Below are 17,021 nucleotides of genomic sequence, written 5' to 3'. Positions count from 1 at the left end.
ATGCTCAGAGACTTCTTCCTCCCTGTAGCTCTCCAGTTCTTTGGCCACATCAAAATTCTTCCTGCTTAATCTCTGCTGCCTGCTTGAAAGGGAAAGAAAAGCCTGACTAACAAAAGCAGAGCTTGCCCAGGCCCAGCAAGGCTCTGCTTCCTCGGTGCAGAGGGACGACAGGCTTGCCGCCAGCACGGCAGCCTGCAACCACTCCGTCTCACTCCCAAAGATATACATATTATTACCAGAATACTTCACCTGAATAGCCTTAATAAAATACGAGGGGATATTAACTAAGCTGTAAAAATCTATAAAAATTCTGCTTTACAAGAGATATTTACCTATGAATCAGCAGTTGGGTTAATTCATTATTCAGTAGGCTTGTTATTTACAGTGTATTACAGCTTTGTAAATTATTTATATGTGCTTGTCTCTGTCTGTGCATGATTTTCCCTTAAGAGACGAGAAATGTTTATTATCTTCCACACAGGGAGGTTGTTTCAGTCAGAGGTAGGATATTAAAGCATCTGATGCTCCGCTCCAGCTTTCTTCTCATCTACGTCCTGTTGCGCTGTCGTGTACGGATGCAAACACACCGAGCGTGGGGATCCCAGGGAAATCCACCCCAGCACCTGGGAGCCTTCAACCTGAAAATGCAGCTTTTTTGCACCATGTAGGCGAGCATCCATTTAGACAGCAGCTACCCTGGGGCCACTGCCAGCCACCGCTCTGGGAGAAAAAGAAAGTTTAAATTTTGTTTCATGTCAAAGTGTGAAAACCCACCAACAATTTCCTAAGAGGGAACTTTATAGCTGCTAATAGTAGGTCAGGTTTTAAAATCTGCTGCCTCATCGGCAAGCACATGTATTTTGTGTAGCAGATGCCAAGAAAGCCATCGGAGGGACCTGGTCTCCATCCCTTCAAGCAGAGAGCTGGACCATAGCTGCAGAAAAGCCATCAAACACACAAGCTCTGCAGCACCGCTGTCCAGGGCCAGCTGTTTTGGGCACCCGGCATGAACCATTAAAAGCTCTCTTAGATCCAAATAATGTCAACAGGAGCTCAGTGGATTTTTATAAGCATCCTAAAATCAGTCGACCACCCAGCTCCCACTGGTACCAACTGCAGAGGAGTACTTTACAGTCCTCACGTAGCTGTAGCAAATAGGGCTTGGCACCCACGTCCCTTGAAAAGTGACTCCAGTGACCCATCTGAACCCATCTTTCCTTTGCTTAGTAAATCAGCATAAAATAATATTTAAACATGGTTTTAAGGCATCTAGCATGCTTAAGACTTTTCATTAATAAAAAAAAAATTAAGCCCACGTTCTCTATTAATTAAATTCCAACCCCTGTGCAAATGCAACTTGGTGCCCATCCAAGATAAGCAGTTTGTAGTAAACATGAGCTATGGCATTCGCCGTTCCCAACATAAAAATACGTGCAGATGGACGTGTGCTAAGCCACATCGTTAGCTCGGAGTGTGCCTGCCTGTTCAGCAAGTGTGACAACAAATTTAGAGCAGGAATGCTAACAACGGTAAACAGCACGTTTCAATACTCCTGTCCACTGGTAAAAGTGAATTACTTTAAAAAAAAAAAAAAAAAAAAAATCAATCTAACTTGCGAAGTTTGAAAAGATTGATTCAAAACATCTCTCTTGCTGATTTGAACAGTGATGAGAAACCTCAAAAAAATGGAGTCAATGAGAAAAAGGGCTGGATGAGCTTCAGTGCAAATAAAGGTACCACAAAGGTACCAACGAGGTAGAAAGCATCCAGGGAGGAGCAGCCAAAAGGACTGACGGGGCAGAGCAGAGACGCAAATGGCCACACTGCTACTGGGACCCCATGGCGCATCTCAAATGGTGGCAGCAATCAAAAATCAAATTTGCTCGATCAAATCACAGGAGAACCAGGACTTGACAGCTCTAGAGAGCCAGAGGTGCCCTTTCAGACCTGGGGACAGGCTGTGACCAGCTTGCATTGTGCTGGCATGTGCCATAGCAGCTTTGCAAGGTCTCACACCACCACTGTCTCCAAAGTACCCATGCTGGGGTGGAAAATTAAGCCATAAAAGAAAATGACTGAAGCTCTGTTTAACTTGATTAAATATTAAGAACGTTTCTATGTAAAGTCAGCATTAAATCACTAATCGCATTACCAATTTTTTAAATACTATTGGCAATGTCAGGCTTAATTTATGTCAAGCCACGCCAAAGAAGAACCATAGTCTTTTTATTCCCACTAAAATTACAAAATTTCTAACCTCAGTTTGTCACACAGTTATTGTTTCTTTTTCACAATCTACTGATCATGAAAAGTTAATGAAACTGCTTATAGATAGGACGAAAAAACAATTTTCTCCCTTTTGAATGAAGTTAATGCATTTCCCTCCTGTATCAGAAACCACAGCGACCCAGAGATGCCCAATTCTTCACTCTCACGATCAGAGTTCCTATCTTTAGGTCTTAAAGAACATTGGTTTGTTGTCTTGTCATCTTTTCCTTAGTAAATGCTCAAAATGCAGTTTATTTATTTTTACACATTTTGATGATGCTACAGTTTCTCCATTCATAACTGACTTTCCAAGATAACAAAGATTCTTATTAACAGAAGCTTGCTTTTCCCTCAGCTGCCTGAAAAGTGAATTTATTAGAAATACTTTCAGTGGCTCAAAGCCTGCACTTACATCTGGGCAACAAATTTTTCAGTGGGACTCCCGCACGAAAGCAATACAGCTGCAAGACCAAGACCAGAACTTGAAGCAATAATTTGTGTTGGGAATCTGCACTGCTATTTTTTTTTTTTTTTTGAACAAGAAATATTATTCTCAAACCACATCATAAATAAATTTTCTTACTCTCTCACCATCAGCTGAAGATCCCAAATACTTATATTCATTATTTTTTACCAGAAATGGGATTTTAGCCTTTGTTTTAAAGAGAAAACTTTTTTATAAAAGGTTTGGCGACAGAGTTTTACAGTGTTCAAGCCACTGAACTGGTCTGAGAAGGTGACTTCAGCATGTAGGACCTCAGCAGATCCACCCTGCAAGAAGGTACTGGGCTAGCCTGAGGCTTTTCAAATAGCTTCATCCTCTCAGACTTGAAAAACTAACTGCAATCAGATGAAGTGGGAACTTGCTTGGGTTTTCTTGCTTACGAAGAAACAATGAGACCTACTAATCCTCAGATTTTTAGCAGCATGGTACTAACAGGCAATCAGTGCAAATTTTTCACATTCTAAACTTCCTCATTAGAAGAGTAGCCCTAATGCAAAGGGCATTTCAGTATTTCTTGTGTGCATCTGATACTCTTCAGATAATTATATTTCAATAGAGCTTTGCAAATGCTATTTTTGTGCACAGTAACCGAATTCCAGCTTCTTTCCAAAGAGAGTTTGAGACAAAATCACAAGCAAAACAACAGTAATTAATATATCAAGAATGGTACAAATCCTAACACACATATATAAGTCTATACAACTTATTAAATATGTAAGCACAGACACTGGATTTTTTCCTGACTATGAAAGAAGGAACACCAAGTCCAATGCAACACAGCCTCTCTTCCTCAGTATATTTTACGGCTACCAGCCCATGAGAATCACTTTAATAAATATAAATGCAAAAAACAAGATTCAGGTCAATTATTTAAATGAAGGCTGTTGCTTGCTGATCTAAATCGTGACTAAACCCGGTGGTTTAAATCAATCAAGCCTAACGCATTTAAGAGGTCTGACGCAAGCCTGCCCAGCGCTAGCCCATCATTGCTGCGCCTTCCTCGCCTGATTGTTTTTAAGCAAAAAGGGTGAAATCCTGACTCTGGAGGAATCGGTGGGATTTTCGCCATCCTTTTTTATGCCCATTGCTCAAGGATTGCCTGGGAAGCCGACAACCCAGCCTCGAGCCACGCACAGCTCCCAGCCAGCCCCTGGCAGCAAAATCCCTCAGCCCTGGCATCGGGGAGGATAATCCAGCCCACGGCAAGCAGACAGCTTAGCTAAAGATGTCACGGCCAGCCAGAGCCAGGCCAAAACCGCGAGCGTGACGGACGGGGGCGAGGGGAAGGTGCCCCAGCTCCCTGTGGATGTGCTTGCAAGGATTTCTCCGAACGCAGAACAAGCCGCAGACCTCGTGCCTACCCAGGCAGAAGCACCATGAGCACCCGAAATCAAGCAGCCCCCCCAGACATGGCTGCGTGCCTGCTCACAATCCGTAAGCTCAAAAACCCAGAGCCAGGCACCACAGCAGAGGACTTTTTGTGCAACTGATTTGCTGCTTATTAATAACACTCCTACACTAAGGAGGGAAGTAAAATAGTGCTTTTCTCTCTGCCTTCCCTCCCCACGCCTATCCCCCCCCAACCATGTGTAACACCCTCCTCCTTGCAGCTCCCTTCCTAGGACCTGTTTCGGCATTTAAGCTCTAGGTGGGCTCTGGTTTCTCGCTGGTAACAGGAATCGCTCAACTGTCCTCAGAGAAAACCTTTTTTTCCCAGCTGTGTGTATCGACCGGGTATCTGCAGTGCAGAAGACTCTGTAAGCAAACAGAGAACGATGCCAGCTCTTCCCCCTACAATCTGGTCCCTATTAATTTAAAATTATTTGAAAACTCCAATGAAATATTGAATTAAAATGTAATTGCAGGGGTTGGGAAAGGTTGTGGCACTAAAGCTCTTATGAAGCTGCTTCATCTACGTGACATTTTGGCAGCATTTATTGCCAGCTATACAATTTAAGTGTGGAAACTGATAGCCAAAGGGAGAAAGATCCCAAAGCTGCACATTTTGGAGCATCACCCCACATTGTAAGATAACCATGCAGAGCCAGGACACCTCAATACACCAGTCTTAAGCCTCCCCTGCAGTATGAGACACTTCATATAAAGGAAGCAGCATTCCAACAATAGCAAAAACCAGTGTAAAAACAGAAAAACTGCTCTTGGTTAGTTTCAGCATGCCATCTAAGGCTCAAAACGTGTAATGTTCTTACTTTGGCCCTGTGGGCACATTTTGGCAAGCATTTCTCTCTTTGGTATGGTGTGCCATAGCTGCACGCTCTTTTTCAGCTCGCTTTTTTTTACCCCGCATTGACTCCCCAGCCTGATTCAACACACAGCCACGATGAGGAAAGCGGCGGAGCAGTAGTAGCTTCAGCTGATGGAGAGAAATGCTCTTTAAGCCATGGTCTGAAACAGCGTGGGCAGACACTGAGTTAGATCCATGTTCTCCTGCTCCTATTTCATATTCATCATCATCCAGCAGCAGCCACCAACGCGCTCCCCCCGTTCTTCTGGAGCTCAGCCGTGCATGGCCATCCTGCTCCTCCCCAGCACGCGGCGTTTCCCCTTGCTCCGCCGTGCCTAAACCCCCGCTCTGTGCCCGTGAGGGAGCACGGCTGTAGGAATAACCCCACACCACGGCCGCGCATCCCTTTCCCTACTGCTCATCGCAGCCGTGCCTCTCCGGCGGGTACCGTGGCATTGAAGGTGGGTACTTTGCTGCATCTAGGTCGCATCCTACGGCAAGAGTTAGTAACAGGATAGCAAATATATCAGACATTATGTACAGCCCCTGTTTGGGAACGCAGATCATTTCTGACCTCCCCAGCATCCATCTGGCCGTTTCACATCAGCACAGACAATAGCTCGTGTAAAAGCCCGAGAGCTTTCACACGCCCACCGTCGGCCGCGTGTATAAATAGAGACTTGCCTGCTCAACAGACACTGCATCCTACAGCAGCTCAAAGTAACTCAATATCCTCCCACCACGCCACCAGCCTCTCCCTCAGACACCCATATAAAGACGCCTTTGCAGGCATCTTTAAAAAAAAATCCCACTACTCCAGCAGAGCAGAAGCAAGTTGTAAATCAGCAGATCCCACACGAGCCTCACGTTTCAGTCGGGACGCTCTGCCCACTGCTCCCTCCCGGCATCTCTGCTGCTAAACTGGGACACGGGGAACCAGCCAGACTCCTGTGCCACTTAGCCACATCCCTAAATAAATCCCCATCACCAACCAGCGTCTCACTAGAAGGCAGCGGGGTACCACCGTGACGCATGGTCCCGTCAGGCAGGGGGGTCAGGGAAGCATTGCCGCAGACCTGCCCTGCTCCCAAAGCCGTCCCTGTGCACCCACCGAGAGCTGGCCCCAACTTGGGCAGTTGGCCCAACCGACCCGGGGGCCCTGGTCGTGGGGACGAGTCCCGCACGTGCTGTAACTCCGCCGCGCGCAAGATGGGTTAGCCGCAACTCGTCTTTCATGCGCATTCGCCAGAAACACTGTGGCTGTTGTTTTATTCAGCCTCGAAGAATGCAAAGACATTTGCCAAAGACGTGGCAAACATACCGCTTGTCCAGCTAAGTATACTAAATCCTGTATCTCTTCAGGAAAAAGCAGATCCAGAATACAAATTAATCAAAGTCTGTCAAGCCCCTAAACAACAAGGGCTCCCCTCTCAGCCCCTAGCTCTCCACCAGCCTAAGAAGGATGTAGAAGTCTTCACAGAGATGGATCTTTATTTATAGACACAGATTAGCATAGAGGACTTCACTGTACAATAAGTCCCTGTGAGACAGAGTCCGAGGCGACACCAGCCACAGACAGTTATCGATTACGAGTCAAAATGAAGAATGGTCTGTTTTGAACCGAACAATTTTATTACAGTCTTTGCTACCAAGACACAGTGGCTCTGAAGACTGGCTTCAGTAAGCAAATGTCCAGGCTATCTGTCAAAGGCAATGCCAGCATATTATTCTACAGGGCTATTCAAGCGACCTTAAAGCAACTGTATGGACCTCTGATATTTGTGCAGGTCAAAGACTGTCTTCATATGTTCTGAAGAATATAATAGATATACGGCTTTGTGTCAAAAGATGAACTTTTTTTTTCTTTTTCCAGCTAAAGTCTTTTAGATCATTTACTCATCAAGAACATGGAAAGCTTCTAGTTGAGAAGTACCGAGGCAGCATGAACCCCACTTAAACATTCATGCTTTCTACACCCACGAAGTTGTTACCCAACTTCACGGCAAATACCTTCCAGAGCCCAATGTCCTCTCAGTCTCCAAAGCTGGTTATTTCACTTGGCGGGGCACTAATACCAGTTTCATCGGACAAGTACTGTCTTCCAGAGTTAAACTGAATTCCCAACATGACATGGAAACTAAATACAATGAAGCAACTGCCATATATCACCACTTTTAACAACGTTCTCCTGTGCAGCATTAGCATGACAACAGCTCAGCTTCAGCTCTTCATTCTCATGTCTAGGGCATTTATTTAATGTCTTTCTTATCTGCTTGGCTTGGTCCATATCCACCCATACTACCAGATTTCTGCACAGCACAAAGTAGTGGTTTTCTGCTAACTTGTCAGCCTTCCAAGCAGCAGTTATACCCAAGTAGGCAATAAAACCATGAGCCTGCTCACCAAGAACTCTTCCCACCTGTCAACAGATGCTTAGAGCAACATGATGAATATCAAACAACCAACTTGTGCACCAACATTCAGCTAAGCAGCTGCTTCTTGTCTTTCTAATAAAAAAGCCACAACAACAACAAAAAAAAGCAGTTTATACCTTTCTGGATCCGATAGCAAATAGCAGTGAGTACCCCAGAAAGGCAGCTTTCTACATAATACACCCTGCTCTGTTGTCATAATACTTCAGCAGAAAAATAATCGTGTTCATTGAAAGTCTTGCAGTTCAGTCCTAATCCCAAACCACTGCCCCATGCAGGTGAGGGAACACCTGCATCTGCAAAGGCTGGAATCTGTCTCACAGCAAGTGCATCCTCACTCGTGGGATAATTAACATCCCAGCGGCGTTTCCCACAGCAGAGGGACAGGTAAGCAGCCTTCATCCTGCCAAGGAACTGACAAAGAGGGTGCAAACATAACTTATTCCCAAAAGGGAAATCTGTGCAGCTAACCTACCTTGCAAAAGCACACACATATCTACCTCTTTCTGGCTACAATTATCTGGCAATTTGGTAGTTAGAGGAAACCAGCACTGCAATTAGATCTCAGAGCTCTGAAAGGCTGTTGAATGAACTCTGCACAAAGGACCTACAGGTATGCATGGCTTTCTCGCTTAACATTCATTTTTTTACCCAAACTAATTTGATAATTCAATTTTTCTTCTTTGTTTGTTTCTCCCTAACATTGATTTTTGCTTTCTCACTCATGACTGAGCATGTTAAAAAAAAAAGACAAAGTAACAATCCATCAGCCATAAGAAATATACTATTGTTTTGTTCCAGCAGTTCCCAACTGGTACATTCTCCTCCTTCAACTACCTGCCATATTCAGGAAAGCAGATGGCATCATTCAAACAAAATTAAAATAGATAAGAGCATGCTAACTTTTTTATGCCTTATGACGATCATCTTCATGATTTTGATTCAACAGTGCAAAAATTATACCAGATCCAAGGTAGTATAAAGTGCGTCATGGGAAAAAGATTAACAAACGTCCTTCCACTCCTACAGTGAATGCAGATTCCACTAAGGTTTTTCAAAACTATAGTCTTAATATTAATGCGACCGAGGTTGGCCACGGTTTGGGAAAAGAGAGCAAACATTGAGGGCACATGCATTTATGTATGATTATGTGCACACAGCAGGGGAAAGTGTGCAACACAAACCTACACTGGTCTGCATTATAAAATCCTAGAGCCAAGGTGCCTTGCAAAAATTCACAGGCACTTGGGGGTGAGGGAGTACTGAATGTGCATTTTAAAAATGTATAGCTAGAACTGGTTTTACCAACACAGCAGGTTTTATCAACACTCTGCGCAATGAATAGATGGACAGACTGTGGCACTTTCAACCCTCCAATATCCCGAAAAAAAGAAGAGAGGCAAGGGTGGGTAGGGGACGAAGGGATCAAGAGAGAAACCTCTCCAGGTCAGACAAGAAACTCATCCCTTCCCAAAGTCGCCTTATCTGTAATACCAATGTCACTGAAGGTGTGTTTGCACGGCTGGGTGCACCCGGTCCTCAGACTACAGGTGTCCATCCCACACCAGGAGCCATCGTAAGGGATGCTTATGGCCCCGCAATCTTGCTCACAGCCCACCCACGTCTCACCAACAAGCGACTGCAGCCTGTGGAGAAAGCGCTGCGTGTGTTTGTTTTTCCAGTAACAGGGAAGTGGAGAAAGGAAAAGACTCAAAGTCATTGCAAAGGCACATCTGAGAATGCAGCTTTGCACAGAGATGTTACAATACGTGGAAAGCAGCCGAACTCATTTTTGAAAGCATTTTTCCTCCTTCTAAAGACTCTGCTGCCATCCTGGCAAAGTGTACCCTTGTCAGTCAGTGGCTAACCTTGTCAAGGGGAAGAAAAGGCGGGGAAGTGACAGGTTTGACAACCTGTCGGATGCCTGGTGCTCTGCTCTCCTCCTGATCTGATCGCTATCAAACATTAAACCACTGTTCCTCCACACAGGAGTGCAACTTGATGCTTGCAAGCCTCAGCCAAGAAAGATAGCAAGGCTGGTGAGCTGCCAAGATCCTTGCTTTGTCCCTTCCTTGCATGTTCTAGATTCCCCTTTTATGATCTGATCATTGAACGTGTCACACCAGGAGCAGTCCCATAGGAGTCCCACGGAGGTCACTGAAATTGCCATTGGTTTTCAGGAAAATGAGAACTAGAGGTGGGAGATGGAGCTGTAATGTCTGAAAGGAGAGACATGGGTGACAACTCCCTGGTTGCCAGTCTGCACAACCTAGCTTGCAAATCAAATTCCAAACATGGAGAAACCCCAGACGGACCAAAATGTCCCCCCATCCCCTCAGAACAGCAAAAAAGCCCACTCCCCTGCCACATGTACTGAAAACCCCAGCACGCTACACATCATTCACTCAGTCTTTAGACGCCCACTGAGTGAGATCATCTAAACATAAGGACTCTCTCTCTCTTGTGTTCAGGAGGAGATAGAATATTTTAATTCATCTCTTCCCTCCACACACAAAACCTCTGCTTTTCCGAAGCAGCTTTCAGGATTCAAGAGCAAAAGCAGCAGCACTGACTGTAAAACCCCGGTCTTTATGCTCTTTAATTCCACTGACACCACAAGAGTCGAAGGCTGAATAGTCAGGAGGAAAAAGCATCTTGCCATCAGGAGCTTAGCTACAGCTAAGTGAAGTCGGAGCTGTAGTGTGTATTTGAAGAGGCCATTTAGCCAACAGATGCCAAGGACAGACTACAAGTAGCACTTACATTGTTCTTTCATTGTGTTCATATTTAACTTACAGCAAGATGGTCTGCTATCTTCCTAGTTCCCAGTGGGCTTAAGTCAAAACTTGCATCTGGTTAATTTGTTTCATGAAGACCTTCTCAGCAACAAAAGCAGGATGCCTGCTGCAATGCCCAGCTGCTTCAACTCAGTGTTGCCATCTAACAGTCAAGTTGACTGAAGCAAAAGGCAACCTGGGGGCTTCCTCAAGTCTGAGGAGGCTTGTTAACTCTTCACAGCCTTCTCTGTTAAAATGCAATTGCAAATGCAATGCAGGCAGGGGAACAATACAAAAAAGTAGTCCTCGAGTTGCACCACGCAAGCAAGAGGAGGCACGACCGGACTCCCACAGCACTTCGAAAGTATGGTATTGCCCAACCCGCCTCAACAGATCTGAAGTGGGGCAGCAGGTCAATCAGTTGCTGTCTGTTTGGGTACTACTGCCGCCCCCAAAACACCTACTGGATGGGCACAAGGCTGCACCATGCGTGGGGCAGGAGGGAATGCTTGCTCCTGCTCTCAGGTGCTGGCAGGTAATGAGAAGCAACAGGTTTTGAAGCACAGAGACCTGTCGAGTGGGAGTGGTGGTGCTGCTGCCTCACAGCACAGGACAGCAAGGCTTGCTCTGTAGGGAGCTGTCGTCCTTTAGATAAGGCCAAACAATCTAACTCAAAATACTAGACAAGCTTTCAGGAATATATAAACCCCTTTTCAGGTCTTTGTAGCTTGTTTGCCTGAAAACTTTGTCTGTTGGATTCCCCCCCCCAAAACAAACGCAAAACTTCCAAACGCATTCATCTGTAACTGCTGTTTCAATACTTCAGATCCTGCAGCCCAGGACACCACTCGCACACAGGCGGGTGAAGCTGCCCCTTCCTCCTCCGCTCCGCAGCCTCCTCACCTCCGCTCCCCACCGCAAACGCCGCGTGTGGAGGCACCGAGATCCCGCACCGCGACGCTCGTCCACCCGCTGCGTTTCGCTGTTTTGAATAGAGACAAAAACAAGCTTGTGCAAAGTTTAAAATTCAGCTAAGGATTTGGGGAAGAAAGTACAGGAGTGAGACTATTTTTCTCTTTAAAAAACAAAATCTCACATCTCGCACCGCTTACGGACTGCCAGGGTTGTTCCTTTCAACAGACAGCTCACTGCTCACTTAGCTTTGAGGATCCTCCCTCTGTTTTTACACTCCAAGGAAAGGTCTTTTTAAACAAATAAAAACTAAGGCTTTTTAAGACTGATTTCCCTTTTCAAGGCAGTAAGGAAATAGATTCCTTTTAGCATGCTTCATGCTTGAAAAGGTTACAGTGGCCTTTCAAAATACCACACGCTGTGCATTCTGTATAGCATTAATGACTTGGAGGATGCACTGATACTTTCTAGTACATCTTAACCTTTTAAAATTGGGCCTTCATTGTCTTACCTTAATAAGCAGTTTGTTCACCTTATGTCATTTATGTCTCGCAAAGGCCACCCTGGCTGAAAATATACATTAGATGTAAAACCACTTGTCTTGCGTGCATAGCTTAGTGCATGTAACAGCGAAGCAACGGCATCAAATAAAATATGCTTATCCTCTCCTCCCGTTATTTCTCTCCACTGTGACTAAAGCTTCCCAATAATCCCAGGTGAGCGGCTCCCTGGCTCTTCATCGTACTACTTCGAACCACAGGGTAAGAGGGCACGAACAAAGGTATAAGATTTTATTCACTGCACAGAAGTTGACCGGCCAGTGCAAGCACACCGGCTCTCTGGGAAAAGGGGAGGGCAGGAATCGATAAGAAATCAACAGTGATTAATGCTGTTTGACAATCTTTTACATTAATCATGTTTTCATGCTCTTGAGAATGCGAAGTGGAAAATCTATAGTTATAAAAGTGTAATTGGGAACACTCTTCCGACTTGCACTGAGATGAGGGAGAGAAAAATCTTTAAAAAAAAAAATTGTTTAATTATTAAATGTCTAATTTTAAGTGATGCACACAATAACGCTTTCTTATTCAAAGAAAACCTGGAGAGCAAATGGAGCGCCCAGGCATCCTTCCTGCCTGCTGCAAGCAAGCCCAAGAGTTTAGACAACGATCTCTTTGTCTGATCCCTCAACTCCACCATTAACAACCCAATAAAAAATTCATAAAAACACACACCTAGCAGAAGTTAAAATACAGCCACAACAAGGAGTCAATCACTCTTTCTGGAGAACAAGCTATGAGATGCCACAGAAAGCAATGATGTCTTCATTAGCTTTTACAGTAAACATCCCTCTTGGAAACCAGCCTTTATGATCCACCAAGGGCAATAAAGATGTCTTTGCAAATTGATGAGACAAATACTTTAGAGGTATAGTTTCCTCCAGAGCTAGTGGGAAAGAAGATATACAAAATCATATAGAGGAGAAAAAATTATTTATCCTTATCATGGCAAGTTCACACCTGTAACAAAATTAGGGTCAAGCACAAAAAGGGCTTTAAGCACACGAGTAAAGTGTGAGGAGAGTTTCTGCCCACGGAGGGTGCAGTGAGGCGCCCGGAGGGGAAGGTCCAGTTGGTACAGCATGAGCTGGATACCCACTGGTCCAGCTGTACTCTGAAGTGTCACCTGTAACCATGAGGACCATTCTCTGTGACAGCTTTTCACCATTAATTTGGGGGAGTTCCTGAGTGATATAACAAAGGAGAGGAAAGGAAAATAGAAAGAAAAGAACAAACATCTGATACACAACAGAACTGATCTGAGATTCTCCTTGCACTAATCGGATATGATGCTGACCAACCACATTATACAGAACAGCCATTTTTGAGCAAGGACTGAGTTACCAGAAGCTAAAGAAATTACATTTCCAGGTCTCAACCTGCAGTCTTAAAACTGAATTTTATCCAAGGCAAGAGACCTCTGCTAGCACGGAAATACAAAATGCCTCCAGTATGTAGGAATAAGGAGCTCAAGAAGGATAGCTCTGTTTTTTAAAGCAGCTGTGCTTTTCATAACAGCACTGGAAGCAACTAGAAACCAGCAGCACAGGTACAACTGGGGACGGACGACCAAAACAAAACTCAAATTCCTTCCTTGCCTTTTCTTGCTCCAATTACTCTTGTTATGGATGTTTCCAAATCACGTTTTGGGGCACCTGGACCATCTGGAACCAAGCCCCAGGGACAGGCAGGCCTGGCAGCAGTGACGCCTACCGCAAAGCCTCGCCATCCCCGGCGCCGGCTGCAGCGTGGGACTGTGCACCGTTCGTCGAGCAGGGAACCTAAGCTAAAGGACTAGCTGAAGAATTTGTCGCTGTTTCTGGGACAGCTTTGCTGCCAAAGCAGGTACACTGCACCCTAAAGCATGACTTTTCCTGTAAAATCAACTCCTTGGAGTATAGCCTTTATAGAGAGGAACAGATTCACCGAAACAGCTCTCTCCCTTGCGAGGATCCAGAAGGCTCACATGCTCTCCCGTACCCTTCCTACTACACTCCACACGCACTGGATGAGCCAATCCAGTTTTGCAAGATGTATTGCTTAATTAATAACTTTGATGTTGGCAATTAAGGTGTGTTTGGAAGAAGATAATGAATATTTTTTCACATGAAAGCACCACCTTTTTAGTCTAGAAAACCTCTATGCAAACTATAATTGATAGTTTGGTTTAACGTGGAATATTCCTGCTGCAATTATGGGGTTTTATTGCTCTGTGTTACTGCACTTTGCACAAAAAATATTTTCGTTATCATAAATTCCTTTGCTAGCAGACTGCTTAGGGTGGGAACGGAAACAAGCATCAGCTTCTCCAGTGCTGGAAATCTTGGCTTATTCCTTGCAGTACAGCAGTGGAGGAGCTCTTGTATGTGGAGTATGAGATGGTTGTGCCTGGCTCGCTACAAACCTGCAAAGGAGCTGGGACATCTGCAAGGGCACCAAACAGCTCCCCACTCCAAGGCACTGCAGATCTGCTTGTACCTTATACAGAGAAGACAAAAAGTAGGATATCTTTCTATGGGGAAGAGAAACTGAGGCAGAGAGCGTGCACGTGATTTACCATGAGTCACAGGTGTTCTGCTGAGGAGCTGAGGTTCAAGCCCTCCCAAAAGTGCCTTCAGACCACCCTTTGCTCCAGGGATCCCCAAGGAGCAACAGTTTGCCTGTGAGGCGAGGAGAGTGCTCACCGGGATGCCGCTCAGCCTGTCCTGACTCTATCCCGCAGGCAAAGCAACAAGACTTCAGCTCCAGGGTATCGACGACTGTTCCTTGGAGTGGAAATGCTAACTCAAACAGGTTTTTCAGCTCACTGCCCGATCAGCTGCTGCCTTAGCTCCAGGAACGAGCCTGCAAGGAGGCAGAGTGGTACCTGCTTCCTCCGTACCCCAGCACACATCCTGGGGCTACCACACTCCTTGGCTGGCTCACCGGTCTCTGAAGGCACCATTAATTCTCTCTCTGCAGTAGCCCGAGGTACACCATGAGCTACTGTTCAGGGCGTGAGACATCTTCCCCTTCCCTTGGAAAAACACCATTTCTCAGACCAAAACTACACAACACTTCACTACCTGGCTCCCCCACAGCTGCAACACAGTGCTAAACCAGATTCCCATTTTATCCATGGTTCCTACCTGTAAAATGGGAAAGCAGCTCTGCAGGACAGAGGAAGCCAGCTCTCAAGCCCGAAACCCATCTAGGGTGCCTGCCCCTAATCCCCAGGCCCGCTTTCCAAGGGATGGTCCCTGTAACGACAGGCCACTCATTCCCACCGAGTCGTTGGATAGGGACACCGTCATCTCCCACCACCTCCACGGCCGTTTGGCAGCACCTCTTCTGAGACCACTAATGACTTCCTAACCACGTCCTCTCCCGAGATCAAACCAGTGCTAACTGGAAAATGCCTTGCCCAGATCCAACAGAAGTTATATATATGCTCTCAGGAGAGAAGACATTTACTTAAGTTGAAGAGGAGAAAATACAAGAAAGTTCAGAGAGTCTCAGGGCTTAGACATGGCACCAAACATTTTCCAGAGCTCTTTCTGTGCCACCACCAAGCCCCACGCTTGAGCTAAAGCTCCTAACCTGCCCTTTGCACGCCCAGCACTGTACATTCGCCACTGGCTTAGAAAGGATTTACCAATCAAGAGTTGCAGCCTGTGCTCCAATCTAGGAAGCAAAAACAGAGGAACCGGGGTTTCTGAGCATGAGATTTACACCAAGTTATTTTAATACCAGAGATGGTTCCCCAAGGAAGCAGAGCCCCGTGCTCCAGCTGCACTTTGCCACCCTGCCGGGACTAGGAGCAGCAGGAAGGCTGGTGCAACCCGCGCAGCTCCTGCAGGACCAGCAGCAAAGTGCCCGCTCAGCCAGACACCGACAGAGCCCGTGTTAACTTGCCCAGCCTAAGCAGTACGAAGGTGCTTGAACATGAGGTGCACTAAGCTGCTGAACAATTCAGATAGACTTGCTCTAAAATTAAGTCTCAAAGGAAATGCCAAACTTCACTTTATTAGCACTTAAATAAATTTAATGCTATCTATAGTTGCAGCTCTAACTATAGCTACAGCTGAGCAACCCTGCAGAGTTGCATTTTAAGACATTCCTTAACTAGAAACAATTTGCATCAAGCTGTGTAAGGTGCTGCTTCTTAGCAAGAACAGAAAGGTAATTCGCACTTTTCCCCGCCTTGTACTGTTTAATTTCCTAGGAGGTTAAAAGGCTCACCTGGCCATTAATGTAACGATACCACTATGTTCACAAAATTGCCATAGACCATGATCACTAGACCAGCTGTGCCAGAAGTACAAGCTTCCACAGTTCTGTCTCAAGCCTCTGCCTCTGCTCTGCACACCTAAAAAAGGACCATGAAATAATCTCACGCTACTCCCGACAGTGAATAAGCCTGTCATGCATATGCCAAAGCAAACCACGTCACTTCTAGGATCTAAACCTTTGTAGCCTGCACTGAAGAGAGACTACATTATGGAGAAGTGATGGGTCCACGTGTCCACTGCACATCTTGGGAAGGATGACTTCTTTTCAAATGCTCCTTTCCATGTTACACTTGCTGCAGCAGCAGCCCAACTACAATTTTTCCACAGTGAATTGGGCCCTAATTACTGAACAGTTTGTGAACAACTGCCCTTAAAATGTTAACAGCTGAAATGATGATAACAATAATTCTGTTTGCAGTTATAATGGCCCCTCATTAGAGCTGCTTAATTAAATATTTTCCAAAACTATTCCAGAAAAAGAGTCTGCTCTCTCAACTGTAAAAGCAGAATCCAAAGCAGCCGCAAGGAAACGGTGGCTTTTTCCAGTTGAAGTATTTCCTACGGCCAACCACAAGGAGTGACCTCACACACGCCCCTAACACGGCAGAATTTGCCATCATTAATCCGTTCATTCAATAGGAAAAGATGCCGCAGGTCTTCGTGAGCATATTCCCCTGTGAGCGCTGTGCCATAAATTAGAAACGCTTAAATCTTTTACACTTATTTAGCCTTTATGCTATCTCCCCACCCCATTCACCAAGTGCCTTTGTAGGCTGAAGCAATAATTTAGCATTCTCTCACAACCGAGTCAAAAGGAACAAATGTGCTTCCTTCAACATAAGCACAGCAGGCTAAAGGGGGAGTTTTCTTTTATATAAACGTTTTCAGCAGAAGCGATGCTATGGCACACGTTGTCCCACCTTCCCGGCTCCCCACACCTTTCCAGAGCCAAGTCTAATCCTCTTAACCACGCACCAACAAGTAAGAGTCCTCACGCTACCTTCCACCCATGCAAACGAGATTAAATAGATAAAATGTAATACATTGCCAT

General features: G+C 45.4%; 1 protein-coding gene and 1 long non-coding RNA gene across 2 annotated transcripts in view; both read right to left on the bottom strand.

Moving 5' to 3' along the window:
* Positions 1-17,021, bottom strand: part of HS6ST2 (heparan sulfate 6-O-sulfotransferase 2) — a 132,853-nt gene that overhangs the window by 87,484 nt on the left and 28,348 nt on the right. The window lies entirely within an intron of this gene.
* LOC121232496 lies at positions 11,017-14,538 on the bottom strand. Its single transcript, XR_005931026.1, has 4 exons — positions 14,384-14,538; positions 14,104-14,177; positions 12,375-12,585; positions 11,017-11,706 (listed from the first exon to the last, which is right to left on the bottom strand). It is a non-coding gene; the product is annotated as an uncharacterized LOC121232496 (long non-coding RNA).

Source organism: Aquila chrysaetos, chromosome 21 (assembly GCF_900496995.4).
Source record: "Aquila chrysaetos chrysaetos chromosome 21, bAquChr1.4, whole genome shotgun sequence".
Lineage (NCBI taxonomy): Eukaryota > Metazoa > Chordata > Aves > Accipitriformes > Accipitridae > Aquila > Aquila chrysaetos.
This window is presented reverse-complemented; position numbering and strand designations above follow the sequence as displayed.